The 25,057-nt window shown below is 38.8% G+C and overlaps 1 pseudogene; it reads right to left on the bottom strand.

Annotated features, from left to right (window-relative positions):
• Positions 1–755: 755 nt before the first annotated feature.
• Positions 756–25,057, bottom strand: LOC136391205 (olfactory receptor 1J4-like; annotated as a pseudogene).

Consider the following 25,057-nt stretch of genomic DNA (forward strand, 5'->3'; position numbering starts at 1 on the left):
ACAGAGTTAAGCTCTTAAAAACATTAAAGTGACAGTAATGAAATATTATGTAAACAAAACCTCAAGAAAGCTGCATCTTTACTTCATATACTATTATAGTATTCTGTTTCTCTATCTATATGTATATAAGTATCTATCTCTAGATATGGTTCTAAATATATTAATATCAGATGTAGATGAGGTATTAGGTAGGACTCATTGCTAGAAATATCTCTTAATTATAAACATAGTGGGGTGTTGTTAAATACATTTTATACATGTCTCCCTCTCTCTGTTTTAAAAAGCCTTGCTTTGTATTACCTATGCATTTAATAGTGTAATTATTCCTTTCATGGCAGACTGCAGTCAGCCAACATCATGTCATTGAAGGTGACTTGGTAAGAATGGCATCAATCAGCTTAAAGCTGGTGTAAACTGGCATAAAGGGATTGGTATAGAAAAAAAAGCCACATTCCTGAGGAGTATTTCATGATGCTAAATCAGTGCGTCCTCAGAACATAAGCAAAAACTGATGTTATAGGAAAAAACAGAATCCACCTTTAGAATTGTGAAATGCTTTTACATAGTATTTGGCATATATATTAGAAGAGATGATAAATAAGGAAAAATATTAATCAAGAATATATAATTATTAACAATCCCAATGATACACTGAACATAGTGACATATTAAAAACACTTATACATGACAACAGTTGCCTATTTTGTTAAAGTTACATGGAGCTGTCAACCATACACTTTTTTATAAACTATATGTCACTTGCTCCTGACTGCAATCAGAGAATTTAGTAATCGCCACTTAAAGACATTAACCCAGTTGACACACATTTCCAAGGCCTGTTTGATGTCTCTGTTCCTCAGGCTGTAGATGAAGGGGTTCAGCATGGGGGTAACTACCGTGTACATGACTGAAGCAGTGATGTCCTTGGAATCCCATGAAGAGGAGAAAAAATAAACACCTACAAGTGTCCCGTAGTATAAGGACACCACTAGAAGATGGGAGCCACAGGTGGAAAAGACTTTAAAGAGTCTCTTGGTTGAGGGGACCCTCAAGATGATGGTCCCTATATGAACATATGAGCCCAAAATAAAACCCAAAGACAAGAATAAAAGCATTCTGCCTCAGCGGAGATGACCAGCTCATTGAGGGAGATGTCAGAGCAGCTCAGGTTCAGGAGGACAGTGAATTCACAGAAGAAGTGGTTGATGGTGTTGTCGGCACAGAAGGACAGGCGGACCAAAAGGAGGGTGTGCATCAGGGCATTGACACAGGACAACATCCAGGAGCCAGCCACCAGCACTACACACAGCCCCTCCCTCATGATGGTGGTGTAGTGTAGAGGGTGACAGATGGCCACGTACCTGTCATATGCCATCACTGCCAGAAGGAAATTGTCAAGACCACCAAAAAGTATGAAAAAATACAACTGAGCAATGCATCCCACATAGGAAATGGATTGTTGCTGAGTAAGCATGTTCATGAGCATCTTCGGGACAGTGACGGATGAAAAGGAGACGTCAGTGAGAGCCAAGTGGCTGAGGAAGAAGTACATGGGCGTGTGCAGGCGGGAGTCCAGCCTGATGAGCAGGATGATGAGCAGGTTGCCCAGCACCGTGGTCAGGTACATGCCCAGGAACAGGGTGAAGAACCCGCGCTGCTGCCCTGGCCGCATGGGGAGCCCCAGGAGGAGGAACTCGGACACGCTGCTCTGGTTCTCGGGCCCCATGCTGCTCCCCGTCTGCTGGGGAGGAAGGAGGTTTGGGACTCTCAGCAACCTGGAAAGGATACCCAGGACCATCACGTCTCATGCTGTCATTTTCCAGGAATACAATTTTTTTTTAAACATACACTATAATTATTGACACCTGTGGGAGCCTGTATCCTTGCTCTATCACAATGTGACTCCAGGAAAACATCGCTTCTTTAAGGCATCTGCAAGACCTCATTACACAGAGTCCAGAGGGCGTTCACTGTTGCACTCACCATTATTTATAGAATGCAGGGTCTCTGTCTCAACTTCTACCGAGGACTGAGATGGAGCAGTAAACAACAACAAAAAAAATGCAAGGTCCCCACTGCTGTGAGGTTAAATGGTGATGGTCATGGAGGGACAGTTTTCATCCCAGGCCAGAGCCACACCACACTGACTCACCGTGACAGAAATAGAGGATGAGCCCGGAAAACTGCTATCAGTTGGTTGTGCCTTAAAGTAACGTGAGACTCCAGGGCTAAGATGATGTTAAGAGCGCTGTCACACTCCTCCTGTGAACCTGCCCGTTTCTATTGACCTCCAGCTGTAAACTCATGGACACTCTAAAAACAGGTGGCCGTTTAAAGCCACTTGGTGCCAGAACAGCTCTGAAGCCAGAGTCATCTGCAAGGTATCTCATAGTAATGCTGATCATGTGGTGAACAGCTGAGGGCTTTACCTGCGTTTCCTACTGAAGTCCACACATCAGCCTTTCAGTCCAGAGTCTAAGACTTCTTCACATGTGCACTAAGGATTTGTGTGCGTTAACCTATATTAACTTTTAAAATATGGAAACTTAAATGATAAAAAATGCTACAGGCACAAAACAGTAGGAGATAGAATGGCACACACATGTGTGTATATCTGTATCTATATATGATGATGTGTAGTATATATAACTGATGTATATGTACTATCATTTCCTATAAATTAAAAATTACCAAGTATTGTCTACTTCACGAGGTTCATGCTAATGTGCCTGTGTGATCAGAACCCACTCTCTTAACCATCATACATGGGAACTTACCTTTTTTGTTAGGGAGCCAATCACGATATATTATTTTAAAGCTGTGAATATAGAAAATTGTGCAAAATTTTCATAGTTCCCTTACAAGATAATTTCATTGCTTCATATTTATGTACTTTCTAACTGACACACACACACATGCAGACACACACACAGGCACACACATACACAGTCATGGACACAGAGTCTCACATGACCCGCTAGCACACAGGCAGACCCATCACCAAGGGCAGAGTCCCAGCCCCTCTGACCTGTGCCCGTCACTGCTGAGTCAGACCCTTCTGCTCCAGACTGCTGCCCGACTCCTCATGTTTTTTCAGGAGGCCTTAGTTCTAGACACAGAGAAGAAACATCTGTGGCCCTGGCCCTTCTAGAGACCTTCATTCTCCTCAGCCAGCTCCAGGGAAATGAGTCCAAAACAAGACTTAATTACTAATGAGAGACTGAAACACAGTCCCCAAGCTTTGAGCTAATTTCTGACTGCCCTTTGGGGAGCTGTGTGTCTCAGAGCCAGAGGGACTGGAGTCCTGGGGGACAGTGTCCCTGATTCCAGTGATGCCCTGGGCTCATTTCTTCTTGGGCATTGTTCCAGCTGGGACAGAGGATTTTTCAACTTTTTATTTGGTAGTGATTTTAAAGATATTGAAAAGTTGTAAAAATGATACAGCATATTCCTGGACAGGCTTCACTCAGATTCCCTAATGTTTCAATTAGCATTGTACTATGTATTTCTTCTGTGTGTGTATGTGTAAGTATGTATGTATGTATATTTTAGGCTTAGATTTTCAGCAGTTGTGTCACAGTGCATATTATTAGATATGATATTAATTTTTCTAATAACGAGTGTTTTGTTCTTTTTTCTTTTTTTTTCTGAAGCTGGAAACGGGGAGAGACAGTCAGACAGACTCCCACATGCACCCAACCGGGATCCACCCGGCACGCCCACCAGGGGCGACGCTCTGCCCACCAGGGGGAAATGCTCTGCCCCTCCGGGGTGTCGCTCTGCTGCGACCAGAGCCATTCCAGCGCCTGGGGCAGAGGCCAAGGAGCCATCCCCAGCGCCCGGGCCATCTTTGCTCCAATGGAGCCTCGGCTGCGGGAGGGGAAGAGAGAGACAGAGAGGAAGGGGGGGTGGAGAAGCAAATGGGCGCTTCTCCTATGTGCCCTGGCCGGGAATCGAACCCAGGTCCCCCGCACGCCAGGCCGACGCTCTACCACTGAGCCAACCGGCCAGGGCCGGTTTTGTTCTTAATCAGCTGGTTAAGCTGGTGCCTATCGGGTTCTATACTGTAAAATTGCCATTTTCTAGAAGTTACTATTTTTACTTTGTAAATTACTAGGTATCATTTGGGTAGATATATTGATACTATAAAAACACAACTTTTTTAAATTAAAATATCACCCACTGTATTTAGCATCTATTTTGACTCCTTCATTATAAAATTATTGTATATAATGAGGGTTTAATGGTGATTTTATTAATTCTATCCTTTCTTCTACATTTATTAGATCTATTCTCCTGTATGAAGGAATTTACCTTTATTCGTCACTCATTTGCTTTTCACTTGTTTGTTTGTATATATCATTATGGGCTCATGGATTCTTATTCTCCGAGTTATAATCCATTACAGTAGTTCTTCATTTTGCAGCGTATATGTCTTCATTGTTTACAAGGATTCTGTATATTCTCAGGGACAACTCGGGAATATATATAAAAGAAACATAAGAAGTAAAAGCCAGAATGGCTAGAATGTAAGAAACTAAAGGAATGTTGACCCAAAGGAGGTGGGTCAAGAGTGGGACAGAAAGAATGGTGGTGGGAATAGTGTAGATGTTGACATAGAACATATACATTTCTATCTATTTATACATTTAAAACCCAATGACTTTGAATTGATATCTTCAATTCTACTTGGACACCACGGAGTTCTTTCTAGCCTCTCCTTCTCATGTGTACAGTACTTTCCCCGAGACTGAGGACTCAACCCCTTTTCTAAGTGTTTTCTTCTTTGCTGAATCTTTGAATGCATGGTGAAGTGTTTCAGAATCTTGAACTCATACCTGAAACTTAAAACAATTGTTTGGTTTTTTTTTTATAGTGATTGTATATAAACACGATTCTGGGTTCAAGAATTTCTTAGGTTACATATTTTATTTACCCTTCAGTCTAATGATGGTAGTAATTTGAAATATATTTAGGTGCATTTGTTTTGTTTTATTCTATTTTGCTTTATTTACCACCTCTTCTATTTATCTTTCCCATGGCAAAAAAAAAAACATAGTCAAAACTATACACATAATCATTCTCATCTTCCCATCTCTCCGTCCTGCCTATGTCAATGGTTTTTTATTTATCTTCCTGAATTTTGTTTGTCCAAATTGGCAGACACATGTGAATTTTATTTCTTCAAATTTTTAAATAAAAAGGTAGCATGCTGTAAGTGCTCCTTTACACATTGTTTTTCCCCATTTAAAAATATATTTTAATATTTCTTCATGTTAATTCATAGATATCTCTGTTCTTATTTTTTTACAGTTGCAAAATACTCAGTGGCATTGATGTTCTATAGAGTTCCCTTTAGGGGTCTTAGAATGAGATATTGGTGATAAGTGCCCTAAATGCCAATGAATTGTATACATCAGATGGCTAAAATGGTCAATTTAATGTATTGAATATTAAAATACAATAAAACATTAAAAAGAAAGAAGTAACTTCTGCACACTGAACATAAAGAATTATAAAACAATAACAATAATTGATGATTGATAGGTTAATAGAGGCAGGCTGGAATAACAAAATATATATTTAACTCTTTGAGTAGTGAGTTATTTTCATGCTCACTGACCCCCCGGGAGTAAGTTTTTGTTACAAATTTCTTCATGGTTCAGACTCACAAGGCAAAAGACACATCAGATTTTATATACACCAGGCAGAGGGCTGAAACTCTTACGTGGAATCAGCCCCAAGAAACAGTGCCTCTGCATATTTATTGAGTTCCAAAAGCCATAGCTTAGCAATTACAACTAGAAAGTTACACAAGCCATTTTTCCCATCCGTTTCATCCCCAGCCCTGCACATCTACTGTTTCTTTTCAAGAACCAGGACACAAGAGGAGCCAGAGTCTCAGAGTTTATCAATCACAAAGTACATTTGGTACTTGCAGGTATTCCTCCAAGAATCCTGTGCACATGCACTTGAGTAACCCAGGCCAGTGTGTCTCCATGGCCAACACACTCCAAGATCTCCTTTCTCCAATTAACCCTTGCTCTGCAGGTAACTGCTATTTATACTGGTGCAGAGTTGTCTCCTACATATCCCCCTTTTTTCTTTTTTATTTAGCCTACACTGACTTTTCTAACTATTTCTACTTATACTTAGTGTCCTTTTCTTGCTGGCAAAATCTTTTTCTAATTGGTTGCAAAAAACCTTTGGTGACAATGGTTCTATTAAAGTTACTAAAATTTTCCCCAAACCCTACTGGTTTTAGGGTTACCTTATTAGTAGTATCATCACCTGCTTAGTTTTTCTAAAGTTTCCATGAAGTTCTCCTCTCTAGATGGCCTGGACAGTAGATGATGACCACTACTTCAGGAGAGCAGTCCCCTGCATTCTCCAGGGTGAGGGTTTGAACCTCACCTTTGTTAGTTCTTAAGTCTTCTCCTGATGGCCCCTCTTTGACTGTGCCTGTCTTAGGTTGTTCCTGCCATCAGGAATCTTACCCATCATTGACTAACCAGCCATCTTAGGGGCCAAACAGAGTTATTTATAGCTATGAGAGTGAGGGAGGAGCAATGTCCTTTTTGAAATGCTTAGTTTTAGCAGCTGATGTTTCTTCCTATTGAAAAACTTATGTTTCCTTTCTAAGTTCTAGAGCTTAATACTAGATAAAGACTACACTGCTTTTTATTTAGCTTGCATCTTATGCAGCATAAGAGATAACATGGAGATTGCTGCTCTATTTTGCTTTAACTGTCTCTTCTTCTAATTATATATAATAAAAGAAATATAAAACAAATGATTAGTACAATGCCTCCTACAGTTCCTCCAAAAATCTTAAATTGTTTTAGAGGAAACAAGTTACTGATTCCATCAGAAATAGCAGTTAGTAAATTTTCTCCATCAATCAATTTCAACTGATCCTTAAAAGTAGATCAATATGCTTTTGCAAATCTAAATTTTCCATAGTTAAGTTTCCATAATTTAACAAAGGTTTTTTAATGCTTTCCCAAGGGAAATAAGTATGATTCCAAGGAATAGGGGCAACACAAAAGTAGTTACATTCTAATCACATTTTAGCTTAATTTGTCTTTGCAGTCTAATAATTTGACCTCTTAACATAATCATAGTCTGTTCTAAATCATTAAGTTTAGCATTAATGTTACTACCTATACGTCATTGAGAAGTTCACAGTTGTTCAGAATCTTTATGCCATTTTTGTACAAAGTCCACAGTCTGTATGCTTTCGTGTAATGCAACTCCAGATACAACAGCCATGGTGGTTACAGCTATTAGTCCCATAATGATGGCAATGATCAGTCCAACCAGTCTCTTGGTTCACTTCAAAGACTTAATGAGATATTGTAACAGCATCATGGAAAGGAAATCCTGATATATCTGATGCATCTGTACTGGGATCTAGACTCCTGTTTGGGCTCTTAAAATGTATAGACTTTGACTATTTTTATTAAAATAATAGAAGAGTTAATACATGTATAAAAAGCACACTTATTGCAAGTTATTGAATAATTTTCAGCTGTCCATTTGGTTTCACCTATAATAAACATATAAGGCAATCTAACACAAGCAGATATGAAATGTGTCTCATTCTTCTTAAAGGTTAACATAGTATGATTAGAAGGATAATCTCTCCAGATATCTCCTTTCCATGCTGACATAGGTTTAAGTGCCATGGCTACTTTCCACAAGTGATATTGTATAGGGCCAAATTTTATATGTGGAGCTTGAGGTGACATCCCTTCTCCATGCCATATGATACTATGATTACCTTGACCATCAGCTGTAATTGAACCATTCTTCTTATGCCTCCTTAGATCAGCACCTTGACCTTTAACACTGGCAGAACCATGAGGGCTCCAATCTATGACATTTCCATAGGAAATATTAAGTAAAGCCTGAGCAGTTTCTCCTCTGCAATTTTTCCAGTGTACCCATTCACTTAGCTAATTAACAATTGCAGTTTGACAGGGCAGTAAGTCAGGTGGAGGTTCCAAATCATGTACACATGTATTACCTTTAAATCTGAATCCTTGTAACAAAAACAAATGTTTCTCTCCTTCTTCTTTATTTAAAATATTTAAAATTAATAAAGCTTTATGTAGCATAATTCTAAGAGATAATCTCCTTCCTTCTCCCCCCATTTGTTTAAGTAACATATTTTTTTTTCATTTTTTTTAATTTCTTTCTTTTTTTTTAATTTTACTAGGGTGACATCAATAAATCAGAATACATATGTTCAAAGAAAACATGTCCAGGTTATCTTGTCAATTAATTCTGTTCATACCCATCACCCAAAGTCAGATTGTCCTCTGTTACCTTCTATCTGATTTTCTTTGTGTCCCTCCCCCTCCCCCTTTTCCTCTCCCTCCCTCCACCCCGTAACCACCACACTCTTATCAATGTCTCTTAGTCTCGTTTTTATGTCCCACCTACGTATGGAATAATGCAGTTCCTGTTTTTTTCTGATTTATTTATTTTACTTCGTATAATGTTATCAAGATCCCACCATTTTGTTGTAAATGATCCGATGTCATCATTTCTTATGGCTGAGTAGTATTCCATAGTGTATATGTGCCACATCTTCTTTATCCAGTCTTCTATTGAAGGGCTTTTTGGTTGTTTCCATGTCTTGGCCACTGTGAACAATGCTGCAATGAACATGGGGCTGCATGTGTCTTTACGTATCAATGTTTCTGAGTTTTGCGGGTATATACCCAGTAGAGGGATTGCTGGGTCATAAGGTAGTTCTATTTTCAGTTTTCTGAGGAACCACCAAACTTTCTTCCATAATGGTTGTACTACTTTACATTCCCACCAACAGTGAATGAGGGCTCCTTTTTCTCCACAGCCTCTCCAACATTTGCTATTACCTGTCTTGTTAATAATAGCTAATCTAACAGGTGTGAGGTGGTATCTCATTGCAGTTTTGATTTGCAATTCTCTAATAACTAATGAAGATGAACATCTTTTTATATATTTGTATTTATTCCTGAGAGAACTGGCTGTTCTGATGATTTTTTGTTCCTCTTCCCATTTTTTTATTGGATTGTTTGTTTGTTTGTTGTTGAGTTTTATGAGTTCTTTGTATATTTTGGATATTAGGCCCTTATCTGAGCTGTTGTTTGAAAATATCATTTCCCATTTAGTTGGCTGTCTGTTTATTTTGTTCTCAGTTTCTCTTGCTGAGCAAAAACTTCTTAGTCTGATGTATTCCCATTCATTTATCTTTGCCTTCACTTCTCTTGCCTTTGGAGTCAAATTCATAAAATGCTCTTTTAAACCAAGGTCCATGATTTTAGTACCTATGTCTTCTTCTATGTACTTTATTGTTTCAGGTCTTATATTTAGGTCTTTGATCCATTTTGAATGAATTTTAGTACAAGGGAACAAACTGTAGTTGAGTTTCATTCTTTTGCATGTGGCTTTCCACTTTTCCCAGCACCATTTGTTGAAGAGGTTTTCTTTTCTCCATTGGGTGTTGTTGGCCCCTTTATCAAAAATTATTTGACCATATATATGAGGTATTATTTCAGGACTTTCCATTCTGTTCCATTGGTCTGAGTGTCTATTTTTCTGCCAACACCATGCTGTTTTGATTGTCGTGGCCCTATAATATAGTTTGAAGTCAGGTATTGTAATGCCTCCAGCTTCGTTCTTTTTCTTTAGGATTGCTTTGGCTATTCGCGGTTCTTTATAGTTCCATATAAATCTAATGATTTTTTGTTCCATTTCTTTAAAAAATGTCATTGGAATTTTAATGGGAATTGCATTAAATTTGTATATTGCTTTGGATAATATGGCCATTTTGATTATATTTATTCTTTCTATGCAAGAACAAGGAATATTCTTTCATCTCATTGTATCTTTTTTGATTTCCCTTAACAGTGGTTTGTGGTTTTCATTATATAAGTCCTTTACATTCTTTGTTATGTTTATTCCTAGGTATTTTATTTTTTTGTTGCAATCGTGAAGGGAATTATTTTTTTGAGTTCATTCTCACATGTTTCATTGTTGGCATACAGAAAGGCTATGGACTTTTGTATGGTAATTTTGTATCCTGCGACCTTACTATATTGGCTTATTGTTTCTAGTAGTCTTTTTGTGGATTCTTTGGGGTTTTCGATGTATAGGATCATATCATCTGCAAAAAGTGATACTTTTAATTCTTATTTTTTTATATGGATGCCTTTTATTTCTTTGTCTTGTCTGATTGCTCTGGATAGAACCTCTAGCACCACATTAAATAAGAGGGGAGAGAGTGGACAACCCTGTCTTGTTCCTGATTTAAGGGGGAAAGCCTTCAGTTTTGTGCCACTTAATATGATGTTAGCTGATGGTTTATTATATATGGCCTTTATCATGTTGAGATATTTTCCTTCTATACCCATTTTGTTGAGAGTCTTAAACATAAAATTGTGTTGTGTTTTATCCAATGCCTTTGCTGCATCTATTGATAAGATCATGTGGTTTTTGTTCTTTGTTTTGTTGATATGTATTACGTTAACGGTTTTACGTGTGTAGAACCATCCTTGAGATTCTGGGATGAATCCCACTTGATCATGATATATTATTTTTTAATATGTTGTTGTGTTCGATTTGCTAGTATTTTGTTTAGTATTTTAGCATCTGTATTCATTAGAGATATTGGTCTGTAGTTTTCTTTTTTTGTGCTGTCCTTGCCCGGTTTCAGTATAGGGGTTATGTGGGCCTCATAAAATGTGTTTGGAAGTATTGCTTCTTCTTCAATTTTTTGGAAGACTTTGAGTAGAATAGGAACCAAGTCTTCATTGAATGTTTTGATAGAATTCACTAGTATAACCGTCTAGGCCTGGACTTTTATTTTTGGGGAGGTTTTTAATAGTTTTTCTGTTTCTTCCCTACTAATTGGTCTGTATATGCTTTCTGCTTCTTCTTGACTCAGTCTAGGAAGGTTGTATTGTTCTAGAAATATATCCATTTCTTCTAGGTTGTTGAAATTAGTGGTATAAAGTTTTTCATAGTATTCTACAATAATTTGAATATCTACGATGTCCGTGGTGATTTCTCCTATTTCATTTTGGATTTTGTTTATATGAGTTCTTTCTCTTTTTTCCTTGGTAAGTCTAGCCAAGGGTTTGTCAATTTTGTTGATCTTTTCAAAGAACCAGATCCTTGTTCTATTAATTTTTTCTATAGTTTTTCTGTTCTCTATTTCATTTATATCTGCTCTGATATTTATTATCTTCTTTCTTTGGCTGGTTTTGGGTTACTTTTGTTCTTCTTTTTCTAGTTCCTTAAGGTGTGAAGTTAAGTGGTTCACTTGGGCTCTCACTTGTTTGTACATATAGGCCTGAAGTGATATGAACTTCCCTCTTATCACTGCTTTTGCTGCATCCCATAGATTCTGATATGTCAAATTGTCATTTTCATTTGACTATATATATCTTTTGATCTCTGAACTTATTTCTGTTTTGACCCATTCATTTTTTAAAAGTATGTTGTTTAGTTTACACATTTTTGCGGGTTTTTTTTCCTCTTTTTTGCAGTTGAATTCTAGTTTCAAGCCTTTATGATCAGAAAATATGCTTGGTACAACTTTGATTTTTCTGAATTTGCTGATGTTATTTTTGTGGCCCAACATATGGTCCATTCTTGAGAATGTTCCATGTACGCTGGAGAAAATTGTTTGCTCTGTCACTTTGGGATGAAATGTCCTGTAGATGTCTATCATATCCAGGTGCTCTAGTGTTTTGTTTAAGGCCAATATATCTTTATTGATTCTCTGTTTGGATGACCAATCTAGAGCCGTTAGCGGTGTATTGAGGTCTCCAAGTATTATTGTATTTTTGTCAGTTTTTGTTTTAAGGTCAATAAGTAGCTGTCTTATATATTTTGATGCTCCTTGATTTGGTGCATATATATTAAGAATTGTTATGTCTTCTTGATTCAGCATCCCCTTAATCATTATGAAATGACCATTTTTGTCTCTGAGTACATTTGCTATCTTGTAGTCAGCATTATCAGATATGAGTATTGCTACGCCTGTTTTTTTTTATGTTATTTGCTTGGAGTATTGTTTTCCAGCCTTTCACTTTGAATTTGTTTTTATCCTTGTTGCTTAGATGAGTTTCTTGTAGGCAGTATACAGTTGGATTTTTTTTTAATGCATTCTGCTACTCTGTGCCTTTTTATTGGTAAGTTTAATTCGTTTACATTTAGTATAATTATTGACACTTGTGAGTTCCATATTGCCATTTCATATATTGCTTTCTGTTAGTTTTGTGTCTTATTTGATCCTTCTCTTTTGTTTTTCTATCTTTTGTTTTTATTTGGTTGTATTCCATACATCTTTCCTCTGTTGCTATCTTTTTTATCTCATGTGCTACTGTGGTGGTTTTTTCAATGGTGGTTACCTTTAATTAATGAAAAGGGTTCCTACCCTGTTCATTGTAGTGCACTATTTTGTGAGTACTTTTGCACTCCATTGTCCTTTGCTACTGTTAATCTCCATGCTCTCCTCCCCTTTCTTTTTGTTGTTGTCACTGTTTAAATTTGGTTTTATTGTGTTCTTCTTGGAGGTTTTACTTGTGGCTTTGCTTTTGTTTTGTTTTCTTTTTTTGTTCTTTGTATCTGATTGGATTACCCCCTTTAGTAATTTTTGGAGTGGGGGTTTTCTGATGATAAATTCCTTCATCATTTCTGTATCTGAATTTTTTTATTTCTCCTTCATATTTGAAGGATAGCTTTGATAGGTATAGTATTCGTGGCTGAAAGTTCCTCTCTTTCAGGACTTTAAATATTGGGGTCCACTCTCTTCTAGCTTGTAGAGTTTCTGTTGAGAAATCTGATGATAATCTAATGGGCTTTCCTTTATATGTTGTATTCTTCTTTTCCCTGGCTGCCTTGAGAATTTTTTCTTTGCCATTGGTTTGTGCCAATTTCATTATGATGTGCCTTGGAGTAGGTTTGTTGGGGTTAAGAAAACTCGAAGTTCTGTTTGCTTCTTGAATTTGAGGCTTTAGTTCTTTCCACAGGCTTGGGAAGTTCTCATCTATTATTTGTTTGAGTATGTTCTCCATTCCATTTTCTCTCTCTTCTCCCTCTGATATACCTATTATTCTTATATTATTCTTTTTGATGGAGTCAGATAATTCTTGTAGGGCTATCTCATTTTTTTTTTTAATTTTTGAGTCTCTTTCTTCTTCTTTCTGTTGTGCCTCAAGTTGCTTGTCTTCTATTTCACTAATCCTACCTTCTATCTGGCCTGTTCTATTAGCTAAGCTTGTTACCTCATTTTTCAGCTCGTGAATTGAGTTTTTCATCTCTGTTTGATTTGTTTTTATAGTTTCAATTTCCTTGGAAATATATTCTTTGTGTTCATTGAGTTGTTTTCTGAGCTCCCTAAATTGCCTTTCTGTGTTTTCTTGTATATCTCGGAGTATTTTTAGGATTTCTATCTTGAAATCTCTGTCATTTAGCTCCAAGGTTTCCAATATATTAAATTTTTCCTCCATAGATTTTTCCTCATCTAGCTGTGTTACCTCTCTTTGTTTTGTATCCATGATATTCAATTTTCTCTTCCTTAATGGCATCTGAGGGTGGTTTTGTTGATAGTATTAATGAGATTTAATAAATAATAAAAAGTGAAAAAATAAAAAATGAAAAAGTTTTTTTTAAAAAAATTAATAATGAAATAAAGAAAAATAAAATAAAATAAAAATTAAAAAAAGGAAATTATTCCCCCCTCCTTTTTTCCTCTCCTCTCCTCTCCCCTCTTTCTTGAGAAAATCTTGTGATGAACTGTGAATTATAACAAACAATGCCTGTAATGGAAGGCCTGAATTGGGGAAAAGTAATAAAGGGGCAAAAAAAGAAAAAGAAAAAAAAAAGAAGGGGGTATGGACCCACAAAAAGCAAATAAGGAAAAAATTTGGGTCAAGAATAAAATGATTTGCTTTTAGGTGTTGGTTGACTAAGAGTTATGATGAGAGGAATAAGAGGGAAACAGGAAAATGTGGAAACAAATTAAAAAATTACTATTGTATTTAGTGGAATAAGAACTAGATAAAATGGAGAGCCAGTAATGGGAGCACTGTTAGTGAGTTAAAAAGGTGAAGTAAAAACCCCCCAAAATGCCACAAACATAAGTTTGAGTCCTAGATAAGATAATTTGTTCGTTATTGAGGTTTGAATGAGAGGAGACGTAAACGAGAAAGGAAGAAACTAGTATAGAGGGAGAAAAGAAAGAGAGAGAGAGAAAAAAAGAGGGAACCACTAAAAGAAGAAAAAAGAAAAAAGAAAAAAGAGGAGAGAGAAAGAGTTAAGGGTTTTGGAGTGCAACCCTCATAGAGAGAAAGGAAGAGGAAAGAAAAGATAATGGGAGATGTAACTCTTATGGGTATGTAGTTGAAGGAGAGGAGAGAGTGAGACCGGCAGAGAGTTAATCGACCAAATGGGAGGAGGAAAAAAAATATCAAGAATGAAGATAAAAGAAACAAATGAACAAATATAATAAAATGGGATAGGTTATAAAGTCTGCGGATTATTCTTGATTTTGAGAGGTTATCTTCTTGCTTTTTCTTTTCTCTCCCTCTTCCTGGTCAGTGACTCTGTACCCGGGTTCTGCCCCTTTGGCACACTCAGGTAGAGGTTTGCAGTTGATAAGTCTCTATGGCGATGTCATGTATTGTGCTTTAGTCTCGTTGGCAGTCGAGGCTCATTAGCATTTATAGGTTCCGACTGACAGAGTCTGTGTTCCTGGAGTCTTTCTCCTCGTCTTTCTTTCCTCAATTAGTAGCCTGATAATCCAGCTATGGGGTTGCTGCTGCCTCTGCCTGGATAGTCAGAGGCTCAAAGAGCTGGCAACTCCCCACTCTATAACCACTCAGCACGGGGCTCTGGGTAAGTCTCAGTCAGTCAGTGCCACTAGCATAATCAGGCGGGTCTTCTGCCCACTCAAAGACCTCTGGCTCTGCCACTCTGTCTGGTAACATGGAGGGTGCCCACTCCCGGGACGCTTGGAGGAAACTCTCACTCACTATCTGTGCACGCAGACCAGGATATCAGGCCAGCCGCCTCACCCTCTGAGTGAAACCCCCACCCGCATGGAAAAGTTCCAGCGTTGGAATTGGCTCTCGCTCTGTCCCCGTGCGCAGCTTTTGCAAGGCGCTGGGGCAACCTGAGATTCCACTTTTGGCCCACACAGAGACCCCTGACTCTGCTCCTCTGTGGGATAATACGGACGCGCACTGCCGAGGCACTCGAAGAAATCTCTCGCTCACCATCTGCGCACGCAGACCAGGATATCAGGCCGGCCGCCTCACCCTCTGAGTGAAACCCCCACCAGCACGGAAAAGTTCCAGTGTTGGAATTAGTTCTCGCCCCCTCCCCGTGCGTGGCTTTCCCAGGGTGCTGGGGCAGCCCGGAGATTCCGCTTTTGGCCCACACAAAGGCCTCTGACTCTGCCTCTCTGTGGGATAACACGGGCACCCACTCCCGGGGCTTTGGAAGGAATCTCTCGCCCAGTATCTGCGCACGCCAACCAGGGGATCAGGGAAAATGGCTGCCCCACTTGTCTTTCTTTGTCTGAGTTTGGCGCAAGTGTTAGCTTGTATTGCCCAGGTTGCCACAGGAACAGTTCTTCCTCGGCTTGGATCTCCGTGCCACAGCCTGGTTCGGCTGTTTGTGCTGCAGCCTGGATCTATTCACCCCCTTTGCCCCCCTCATTTTCTATATTCTCAGTTCCCAGTGAAAGCCTCCCTGTTTAGGTTAGTGACGAAGGCAGAGCATTTCTTACTCCCTATTTCCTTCGGGGTTTGGTTATATATTTAGCCAATTTTTCGCTCGACCATACCTTCGGGTGTATTGCGAAACATCTGGAGGCTCCAAGGATAGGTTTTTCCGTTTCTGGTTGAAGATTTTGTTGAGTTTTGGGGGAGATTTATTGGTATCACTTCCTACCCCGCCATTACTCTGACCAGTTCCTCTCTTTCAAGACTTTAAATATTGGGGTCCACTCTCGTCTAGCTTGTAGAGTTTCTGTTGAGAAATCTGATGATAATCTAATGGGCTTTCCTTTATATGTTGTATTCTTCTTTTCCCTGGCTGCCTTGAGAATTTTTTCTTTGCCATTGGTTTGTGCCAATTTCATTATGATGTGCCTTGGAGTAGGTTTGTTGGGGTTAAGAAAACTCGAAGTTCTGTTTGCTTCTTGAATTTGAGGCTTTAGTTCTTTCCACAGGCTTGGGAAGTTCTCATCTATTATTTGTTTGAGTATGTTCTCCATTCCATTTTCTCTCTCTTCTCCCTCTGATATACCTATTATTCTTATATTATTCTTTTTGATGGAGTCAGACAATTCCTGTAGGGCTTTCTCATTTTTAAAATTTTTGAGTCTCTTTCTTCTTCTTTCTGTGTGCCTCAAGTTGCTTGTTTTCTATTTCACTAATCCTACCTTCTATCTGGCCTGTTCTATTAGCTATGTTTGTTACCTTATTTTCACCTCGTGAATTGAGTTTTTCATCTCTGTTTGATTTGTTTTTATAGTTTCAATTTCCTTGGTAATATATTCTTTGTGTTCATTGAGTTGTTTTCTGAGCTCCCTAAATTGCCTTTCTGTGTTTTCTTGTATATCTCTGAGTATTTTTAGGATTTCTATTTTAAATTCTCTGTCCTTTAGCTCCAAGGTTTCCAAAATATTAAATTTTTTTCTCCATAGAATTTTCCTCATCTATCTGTGCTACCTCTCGGTCTATTGTATCCATGATATTCAATTTCTTGTTCCTTAATGACATCTGACGGTGGTTTTGTTGATAGTATTAATGAGAATTAATAAAGAATAAAAAGTTAAAAATAAAAAATAATAAATAAAAATAATTATTATTCCTCTGCCCTTTTTTTTCCTCTCTTCTCCTCTCCTTTCCCCTTCTTGAGAAAATCTTGGTGAAATGTGAATTATATTGAGTTAAATAGAGCAAAAACTACCTATAATAGGAGTCGGGGAGAAGTTACAAAGGGGCAAAAAAGGGGATATGGACCCACAAAATGCAAAAAAGGAAAAAATTTGGGTCAAGAATAAAATGATTTGCTTTTAGGTGATGGTTGACTAAGAGATATGATGAGAGGAATAAGAGAGAAAAAGAAAAAAGGGGAAAAAATTTAAAAATTACTATTGTATTTAGTGGATCAGGGGTCCCCAAACTTTTTACACAGAGGGCCAGTTCACTGTCCCTCAGATCATTGGAGGGCCGCCACATACAGTGCTCCTCTCACTGACCACCAATGAAAGGGGTGCCCTTCCGGAAGTGCGTTGGGGGGCCGGATAAATGGCCTCAGGGGGCCTCATGTGGCCCACGAGCCGTAGTTTGGGGATGCCTGACTAGATATAATGGAGAGCCAGGGTTGGGAGCACTGCTAGTAAGTTTAAAAAAGCAAAGTAAAAAAAACCCAAAGCACCACTAATAAAAATTTGAGTTCCAGATCAAGTAATTTGTTTGTGATTGAGGATTGAATGAGAGGAAAAGTAAAAGAGAAAAGAAGAAACTAATATAGAGTGTGAAAAACAAAAGAAAGAGGAAAACATGAAAAGAAGAAATAGAATAAAGAGAGAGAGAGAGAGAGAGAGAGAGAGAGAGAGTTAAGGGTTTTGGAGTGCAACCCTCATAGAGAGAAAGGAAGAAGAAAAGATAATGGGAGATGTAACAATTATGGGTAGTGTAGTTCAAGGAGAGGAGAGAGTAAGACCAGCAGAGAATTAAACAACCAAATTGGAAGAGGAAGAAAATAATCAAGACAAGAAGATAAGAGACACAAACGAACAAATATAATAAAATGGGATAGGTTATAAAGTCTGTGGATTATTCGTATTTTGAGAGGTTATCTTCTTGCTTTTTCTTTTCTCTCCCTCTTCCTGGTCGGTGACTCTGTACCCCGGGTTCTGCCCCTGTGGCATACTTAGGTAGAGGTTTGCAGTTGATAAGTCTCTATGGTGATGTCATATATTGGGCTTCAGTCTCGTTGGCAGTCAAGGCTCATTAGCATTTGCAGGCTCTGCCAATGAGAGAGTCCCGGAGCCTCTCTCCTAGTCTTTCCTTCCTGAATTAGTAGCCTGATGACCCGGCTATGGGGTTGCTGCTGCCTCTGCCTGGAGAGTACGAGGCTCAAAGAGCTGGCAAATCCCCACTCTATTCCCATTCAGCGCAGGGCTCTGTGTAAGGCTCAATCAGTCAGAGCCGCTAGTATAATCAGGTGGGGCTTCGGCCCACAAAGACCTCTGACTCTGCCCCTCTGTCCGGGAATATGAGCACCCACTCCCGGGGCACTCGGAGGAATCTCTCGCCCACTATCTGTGCTCACCAACCAGGATATCCGGCCAGCCGCCTCTCACTCCTTTTTCCACCCGCACGAAAAAGTTCCAGCATAGGAAATTTTGCTCCCACTCATTCCCCATGCGCTACTTTTCAGGGCGCAGGGGCGACCTCAAGATTCTGGTTTCAGCCCACAGATATGCCTCTGACTCTGCCCCTCTGTCCAGGAACACAGGTGCCCACTCCTGGGAGAATCTCTTGCCCACTCTTCACGTTTGCCGACCAGAAGACCAGGCCGGCTGCCTCTCATTCCCGGTGAGGTGCCCCGCCCGCACAGAAAAGTTTGAGCATAGGGAATTTTGCTCCCACTCACTCCCCATGTGCTGCTTTTTGGGGTGCAGGGGTGACCCCGAGATTTTGGTTTCGGCCCACACAAAGGCCTCTGACCCTGACCCTCTGCCGGTAACATGGGCACCCACTCCCAGGGCTCTAGGAAGAATCTCTCACCCACTATCTGTGCATGCTGACCAAGAGATCAGGGCGGATGGCTGTCCCAAGTGTTTTTCTTTGTCTGGGTTTGGCGCGAGTGTTAGCTTGTGTTGGCTGTGTTGCCACAAGCACAGTTTTTCCTCGGCTTGGATGTTCGTGCCATAGCCTGGTTTGGACGTTTGTGCTGCAGTCTGGTTCTATTCACACTCTATGCCCGCCTTAGTTCCTATACTCTCAGTTCCCAGTGAAAGCAGCCCTTATTTAGGTTAGTGAGGAAGGCGGAGTGTTTCTTCCTCCTTATTTCCTTCAGGGTTGATTATATATTTAGTCAATTTTTCGCTCGATCATGCCTTTGCGTTTAGTGTGGAACTTCTGGAGGCTCCAAGGATAGATTTTTCTGTCTCTGGTTGAAGATCTTGTTGAATTTTGGGGGAGATTTATCGGTATCAGCTCCTTACAGCGCCATTTCTCTGACGTCATCCCGTAACATATTTTTTAAAGTGCAATTACTGCACTCAATAATCGCTTGTCCTTGTGGAGGCAATGTAAACTTAGTAAGAATAGTTAGTTCTGCTTATTGTTATAGACACAATAGCTAACATTGCTAGAAACAGAGTTAAGGATGTTTTTGAAGTCTTAGTCTTAATTAAAATATTTTTTGCCTCCTGGGTAAGTTTGTTTAGTTGCCCCTAAATAGGCAGTTTAGCTTTTTGTGTTGTAGTTACCTTGATCTTTATTTCTCTGATAACCTTTGACTCTAGGCTTAGTCTCTTTATTTCTTCTTCTGACAGCTCAAAGATGTCAAATCTCCCTTTCTTCTGTTTCTGACTCATGCTGAGGCTTCAATCATCTGGAAGGTATCTACTGGTCTCCTGTATCTGTGGAGATAAGAGCAAATCCTCACCCCTACATTTTGCCTATATTGCTGTTGTAAATTAGCAAACTGTCCATCTAAAGCAGTGGTAGTCAACCTGGTCCCTACCACCCACTAGTGGGCATTCCAGCTTTCATGGTGGGTGGTAACAGAGCAACCAAAGTATAAATATAAAGATAGATTTAACTATAGTAAGTTGTTTTATAAAGATTTATTCTGCCAAACAGTGAAAATCCGACATAAAGTACTTGGTAAGTAATTACTATTATATGCTTTAACTTGCTGTAACTCTGCTTTATAAATTTTATAAAGTAAAGTTACTTCCCTACTTTATAAATCACCATTACTGTGGAACCAGTGGGCAGTTAGAAAATTTTACTACTAACAGAGATACAAAAGTGGGCGGTAGGTATAAAAAGGTTGACTACCCCTGGTCTAAAGAGTACATCTTGTATAATATTAACAAAAGGGTTAGCATTAGCATTCTGATTAGCTTGAATATGAGCCTGATTCTGCTACTAAGTCATAAAATGTAACTATTTCACTTTTGAAAGAATAGTTCGAGCTAACATTTCTAAATTTTTTGAGATAAAACATTCAGAGTCCGTGAAGGAGAATAGCAGTTCCTGTGTATAATAAGGACAGTTAGTTCTATACTGGGAGCAAGCTGTTCTTAACTCTTTAAGAGTTTTGACAGAAATTTGGTCATAGTGAGTATAAAAAACTCCTTGTCAGAAAGTTTAGACTGTAATTTAAAAAGTCGCTTCTTTAATTGTTTAGAAGATGTTTTTCCTTGTTGAGAAATGTTTTTCCTCATCAGAGGCTAAATTCCCTCATTATCTTCCTATTGTAAAGAAAAAAAAATCTTAGAGCTTTGTTAGGGACTTTGCCCCAACCCTTGCAGCTTAGTGACCACTGCATAAGTGAGCTAGAAAAAAACTAATGTTACTTAGTAATAATAGATGCATTAGGTTCTGTATCTAAAAAGTCTTTTGTACTGTTAAGTCTATTGTAGGTTATCAGAGGAGCCAAATTCCCGCCCTCCTTAGGGCCCCCCTTTTTCAGAATATGGCCTTACAAGCAGCCAACTGCCTGAAGCAGCTTGAGATAAATTTTTAAAATGACTTAATTTTACTTAATTTCTTAGTTTTACAGATCTGAGCATATCTTTAGACACAAACAAGACAATTTTCAGCATAGAAACACAAGTATAACATATAACTGATTAATCTTAATACTTGAATTATTACTGGACTTCTAACTTTTAATACATCTTATAATGCATTAATGAAATTAGTACGTCTTAAGAATTCATATTCTATTCAATTTAAATTTAAATGAGCACTCCTTACAATTTCTAATTTTTAAAACAAAAAATATATGGATGAAACTACTTTTTCAATAAAAGAGCCAACATTTCCAATTTTTGCATGCAAGAACTTAATTCAGGCCTTAAAAAATCACATTTTAGACAACATCAAACAAAAACTAAACAGAAATTAGAATCAGACAAACCAGAGAGAAATCCGGGATTTCAGAGTACAGTCAGACTAGAAAGATGCCTGCCTGATTTTTTTTTTTTTTTGCATTTTTCTGAAGCTGAAAACAGGGAGAGACAGTCAGACTCCCGCATGTGCCCAACCGGAATCCACCTGGCACGCCCACCATGGGGCGATGCTCTGCCCATCCTGGGTGTCGCCATGTTGTGACCAGAGTCACTCTAGCGCCTGAGGCAGAGGCCACAGAGCCATCCCCAGCACCTGGGCCATCTTTGTTCCAATGGAGCCTTGGCTGCGGGAGGGGAAGAGAGAGACAGAGAGGAAGGCGCCGCGGAGGGGTGTAGAAGCAAATGGGCACTTCTCCTGTGTGCCCTGGCCAGGAATCAAACCTGGGTCCTCCGCACGCTAGGCTGATGCTCTACAGCTGAGCCAACCGGCCAGGGTGCCTGCCTGATTTTAATCAGGGCATTTTCTGACAGAGACTAAGGATGGATGAGACTAATCAAAACCTCCCAAGAAGAAAATAAAACTCAGTGGCCACTAAGAGATTTTGTAATTGGATCCGTCAGGAGTCACCCATCTAAATTTCTAGGCAAAGAACAAGAAAGAAACAAAACGATAACTCAGAAGATTGTAGCTAAAACATTAAAGAAAATCAGTAAGCATTCTTCATTTTCCAGATTTTTTCTTTATTACAAAGACTAGAGAATTTTAAGGACTTTGTGATACTTCTATATATCCTAATTCTAATTGAGTTTGTACCAACTGATGTAATGCTTCAAGCTTCTCTCCTTTTAACAGTTACTGCTCAACCTATATCAATATCAGACTTTACCTGATGAGTTGGAGGCCATGAAAATTCAGAATCAGACTGTAATGGCTGCAAAACTAAAGAAATTAAATTATAAAGAGACCAAACAGAAAGAATAGTGTCTCCTTGTTGATGATCATGCCAAAAAGCTCTCAGTACTTGGTTCCAGGTTTTTAAACTTAAAGCAGCCTTTCCTTGTGGCTGAAACCAGTTAACAATGCTTCTTTATATTTTTAATTAATAACAATATTTTTACTATTTACAGTGACACCATGACCCTCTAATAATGTTTGCAGTACTTTCACATATTTGGGGGTCTTTATTAAGGAATTGGTGTGAGAATTCTCCATCACTCTGCCTCCAGAAGAATTTGCTTACCTACAGAGTGGTCTTATATCCCCTTCAGTCTGATGGTCCCAAGACTACAACCTCTGACCTCTTCGAGCCCCCGTGTCATGGGATTGAGCCCCATGTTGGGCGCCAGATGTTACAAACTTCTTCACGGTTCGGACTCACAAGGCAAAAGACACACCAGTTTCTATATACACCAGGTAGAAGGCTGAAACTCTTATGCAAAATCAGCCCGAGAAACAGTGCCTCTGCATAGTTATTGAGTTCCAAAAGCCATAGCTTAGCAATTACAACTAGAAAGTTACACAAGCCATTTTTCCCATCCATTTCATCCCCAACACTGCACATTTACTGTTTCTTTTCATGAACAAAGACAAAAGAAGAGTCAGAGTCTCAGAGCTCATCAATCACAAAGTACATCTGGTTCTTGCAGGCATTCCTCCAAGAATCCTGCGCACATGCACTTAAGTAACCCAGGCCAGTGTGTCTCCATGGCCAACACACTCTAAGATCTCCTGTCTCCTATTAACTCTTGCTCTACAGATAACTGCCATTTATACTGGTGCAGAGTCATCTCCTACAAGTTTTTTTTTTCAAAAAATAAAGTCCAGTTACAATTTTTTTAACTTAATATCATGTTTGTTTTGATAACTAATTTATGAAAACATAAATAACATACATTTTCCTTTATTTAATGTTGCCTTATACATTTTTAAAATAAATCAATCATACTCTGGATGGTTAGGAGGTACGAGGACGTACATGAACATTTGAACTACTCAAAGCATTAATGAATCAGAAGAGGAAGACAAGAGAAAATATATGTGAAACAGAAGTATTAAATAAAATCATAGTAATGTTGAAAATATAAATTCAAATATATATTGTATTATGATTACATTAGATATCTAGGTGAAATTCTCCAGAAATATATTACTTGTTGCGCTACATAAAAATAGCAAAATACAACTTTGCACTATTAACAATGGGCTCCTCCCAGATATAAGAACACAGAAAAATTTAAAGTGATGGAAATGAAATACCATTGAAACACTAAAACTAGAGAGCTGCATCTTGACAACGTAGACTATTGTAGTGTCCCTATTTCTCTTTATATATCTGTATCTATATCTGTATCTTCTTAAAGTATCTAAACTAATATCATAAGCAGATGATTTGTTAAGGTGAGATCCATTGCTAGAAATATCTTCTAATTATAAACTAAGTGTTGTATTGTTCAATGTATTTATAAAAATCTTCCTCTCTCATTTTTAAAAAGGCTTGTTTTGTAGCATTTACTCATCTTTGTAGTGTAATTATTGATATCATGGCTGATTTCAACCTACCAACATGACTCACTGAATGTCAGTAGGAAAGACATGCACACAAGTAGTTTGATGTCAAAGAAGGTCCATAAAAATCAATTAAAAAGAATTTCACTGGGACCAGATCATGATACTAAATCACTGTGTCTTCAATAACATAGTAAAAAAATACATAAGAAACACAAATATCTCTCAAAGGAAAAATAGACAAATCCACAATTATAATGGTGCAACATGGTTTGCCTAAGATATGGCATATATATTAGAAGCGATGATGAAAAGTGGAAAACATTAATTAAGAATAAAAAATTATTAACAGGAAACAGCAAACTTGACCTAGTTGGCATATTTGACATATTAATAACACTTACACCTGACAACAGAATGCCTATTCTATTGAACTTATATGAAGATGTCGACTATACAATAATTTTAGAAGCTATATTTCACTTTCTCCTAACGGCAATAAGAGAATTTAGTGATTGCCACTTAAAGATGTTAACCCTATTGACACATATTTCGAAGACCTGTTTGATATCTCCGTTCCCCAGGCTGTAGATAAAGGGGTTCAGCATGGGGGTAACTACTGCGTACATGACCGAAGCAGTGATGTCCTTGGAATCCCATGAAGAGGAGAAAAAGTAAATACCTACAAGTGTCCCGTAGTATAAGGATACCACAAGGAGATGGGAGCCACAGATAGAAAAGGCTTTAAAGAATCTCTCAGTTGAGGAGATCCTAGAATGATCGTCTCTATATGGACATATGAGCATAAAATAAAACCCAAAGACAAGAATAAAAGCATTCTGCCTCAGCGGAGATGACCAGCTCATTGAGGGAGATGTCAGAGCATTGAGTTCAGGAGCTCAGTGAGTTCAAAGAAGAAGAGGATGATGATGTTGTCAGCACAGGAGGACAGTCAGACCAAGAAGAGGGTGTGTAACAAGTCAGCGGCACAGGACAATATCCAGGAGCCAGCCACAAGCAACACACACAGCCCTTCCCTCATGATGGTGGTGTAGTGTAGAGGGTGACAGCCACGTACCTGTCAGATGCCATCAATGCCAGAAGGAAATTTTCAATAATACCAAAAGTATGAAACAATACAGCTGAGCAATGCATCCCACATAGGAGATAGATTGTCACTGAGTCTGCATGTTTGTGAGCATCTTCGGGACAGTGACGGATGACAGAGAAATGTCAGAGAAGGCCAAGTGGCTGAGGAAGAAGTACATGGGCGTGTGCAGGCGGGAGTCCAGCCTGAGGAGCAGGATGATGAGCAGGTTGCCCAGCACCGTGGTCAGGTACATGCCCAGGAACAGGGTGAAGAACTCACGCTGCTGCCCTGGGTGCATGGGGAGCCCCAGGAGGGGGAACTCGGACATGCTGCTCTGGTTCTCGGGCCCCAT

Source organism: Saccopteryx leptura, chromosome 2, assembly GCF_036850995.1.
Source record: "Saccopteryx leptura isolate mSacLep1 chromosome 2, mSacLep1_pri_phased_curated, whole genome shotgun sequence".
Classification (NCBI taxonomy): Eukaryota; Metazoa; Chordata; class Mammalia; order Chiroptera; family Emballonuridae; genus Saccopteryx; species Saccopteryx leptura.